General features: G+C 45.6%; 1 long non-coding RNA gene across 1 annotated transcript; it reads right to left on the bottom strand.

The window, feature by feature from the left end:
- Positions 1 to 200: 200 nt before the first annotated feature.
- Positions 201 to 775, bottom strand: LOC121987860. Its single transcript, XR_006113745.1, has 3 exons — positions 629 to 775; positions 412 to 530; positions 201 to 322 (listed from the first exon to the last, which is right to left on the bottom strand). It is a non-coding gene; the product is annotated as an uncharacterized LOC121987860 (long non-coding RNA).
- Positions 776 to 2,833: the final 2,058 nt, after the last annotated feature.

Here is a 2,833-nt window from a genome sequence, read left to right as displayed (position 1 = left end):
TATGCCACTTACTCTAGGAACTAAGGTACTCATGGCAATAATCATAAAACGTAAACATAGATACATAACAAACGACCAACAGATCATGCTATGGTTATTAAACCGTGACATACCAAGGCAAACATGTTCATTGCTTGTAGTTATAAAATACTATGCAAATCTAAATGACAATATCATAAAAGATAAGTCAAGAGGTACCCGCCTCCAATGTAGATCGTGTTGTATGCCCTCAAATCAGAGCTCTTGTCTCAACTCAAAAACCCAAAACAAACATCCAACTTCCTTCCTCACAACCTTGATAGTTGATCCACATCACACAACTCTGCAGAAAAGAACCTTACTGTTGAAATCAACGAATCAAGAACAAGATCAAGCAATGGAATTTATGGATCAAACATCAACCCAACTCACCTTTTGATTTAGCCGGAGAAGTGTTGCCTCAGCCTATAGCTCCCTGTTGGAGCAAATCTACTGTTGGAGTAAGGTAACTAGCCCTACAAGAAGTTACGACCAGAACTATGTTGCCGACACTGCAAACAAAACTACCATCAGGGACATCCATCTCAGTCAATACCACATCCATAAGTTCGGAGCTCGTACGAATCAAGAACGCAACCAACTGACTTACCCAATTTCACATGCTTGAATTGTGCCGATGCTAGGACACCGGAGATGCCAACACACAGTGATCTAGAGCTAGATCAGAAAGAGGCGACCCGACGGCAACTCTATGGCACTATCAGAAGCATGGCTGCCGAGAGCCCCATGGGTACCTGCGGCCAAAAGTGGAAATCCAACAATGGCAACAAGCAGATCAAAGCGAGGATGCACAAGAAAGAGGAAATCTAGGGCACGGGAGGAAATCGACAACCCTACCTCGACCGGCGGTGTCTCGACCGGAGCAGGCGGCGGTGGAGACAACTAGGGCCCCGGTGCTAGGCAGAGGGGAGGTGGCACCCGACGACAAGGTGGCGCTCGGCGCCGTCGCTCAGCGAAAAGGAAGAGAAGATAAAGAGGAGGGCTCGGCCGCAGAGGGAAAAGGCGTCGCTAGGGCACGCGAGGAAGGGGAAGAAGGAACTGCCTCGGAGCGATTTTTGGGTGCGGCGTCGGGGAGGCATCGGGTAAGAGCACAGCGCAAGGAAGAGAATCCGTGCGGCGCCGGCGGTTAGGGCAGGAGAGTCGGGCGCGAGGAGAGCTCGGGTGCGCAAGTTCGGCGAGAGAGATGAGGGAATCGGCGAGGATGAGAGGAAATAAAGGAAAAAGAAAAAGGAATATAAAATAAACATTTCCTCGCTTAAATGGGTCGCCTAAACAGGCTTTTCCCGGGCCCCGTTTTCATCCCCGTTAACTCGTTCGTACGAGTTCCGAAAAATTCCCGAAAAATTTCCAAAAATTTCGGAAAATTTCCTTATTAATATTTCTCTATTTTCCAATATTTTACAGTGAAGCTAGGTGAAAGTCCTGGTGAGTGAAGCTAGGCATCGGAGAAATCCAGATGGGTCAAGGTTGACCAGACATTTGGTGAAAGTCCAAGTAGGTCAAAGGATTGACTGGATACTTGGCACGGAGAAATTCAGATGGGTCAAGGTTGACCAGACATCTGGTGAAAGTCCAAGTAGGTCAAAGAAGTGACCGGATACTTGGCATGATGAAGAAAAGTCCAAGTGGGTCAAAGGGATTGACCGGACACTTGGTGAGTCCTAGCTGGTCAAGGGTGACCGGATGCTAGGCATGATGAACCAACAGGTCATGGATTGACCGGATGTTGGATTGGGGGCGTTGGGACTTGGTTTTGGGCAAAAACCAGAAGTTGGATCGATCAGCCGATCGATTGGTTGGAGCCCAATCGATCGGCCGATCGATTGGGGTGTCCCCGCGAGAAGCCTTCGTCCCAATCGATCAGTGGATCGATTGGGAGAAAGTCGCGAGCGCACAGAAGCCTGCTGGATCAATCAGTGGATCGATCTAGAGGTCCTAATCGATCAATGGATCGATTGGGAAGGTGCGTTTTGTCGCGATAAGTCCTGGATCGATCAGCCGATCGATCCAGGCAAATTCCCAGAGTACAGAGGCGCTCTGGATCGATCCACTGATCGATCCAAAGCCTCCCCGATCGATTGGGATCAATCTAATCGATCGGGATCCCACCGTTGGCGCAGATAAAGGCCGTTGGCATGCGTCTTCTTCGGCAGAACTTCCGAGACTTCAAACGATTCATCTCAGCGACTGTCACGCCCCTAGAGGAATCTCTGCCAGACAAAAATCCGGCAGCATCTCCCCTGTACCGGTGATAATATGAGGCGTACATACATACATCACACTATATAAACATAAACAACATATTCAATAGCCCACACGGCTGGAACATACATAAAATAGAAACAACATAACCACGAAATGTATCAACTATATGTATATGTCATAGTTTTCATAAACTACAATTACTATACAGATAAACGACATCTGTAACAAAATTGCAAAATGTAAATACAGCGAAACAAAAGTAAAACAAACCAGAAAATCAACACGTCGAGATCTCTGAGCAACTCTATGAAAGTCCAAAATCAACTATAATATCAAAAGGATCCCTGTGTCTGCAAAACTGGAGATCAAGGAATGTAGCAAGTTAGCCAAATGGCTAAGTGGATACTCAAGAAATATGTGCATGAATTTAATCTTATTGAAGAAGTCAAGGAAGTAGAATAAATCATCATCTTTTGTTACAACTTTAAGATTATTATTAAAGTTCTACATTTATACATATATATGTATAATCATCTTCTCATTATCTATAATCAGGTAAAATTTTTAGATTAGAGTTTAGGATCTTCAC

The sequence above is a fragment of the Zingiber officinale genome, chromosome 5B, assembly GCF_018446385.1.
Source record: "Zingiber officinale cultivar Zhangliang chromosome 5B, Zo_v1.1, whole genome shotgun sequence".
NCBI classification, from domain to species: Eukaryota; Viridiplantae; Streptophyta; class Magnoliopsida; order Zingiberales; family Zingiberaceae; genus Zingiber; species Zingiber officinale.
This window is presented reverse-complemented; position numbering and strand designations above follow the sequence as displayed.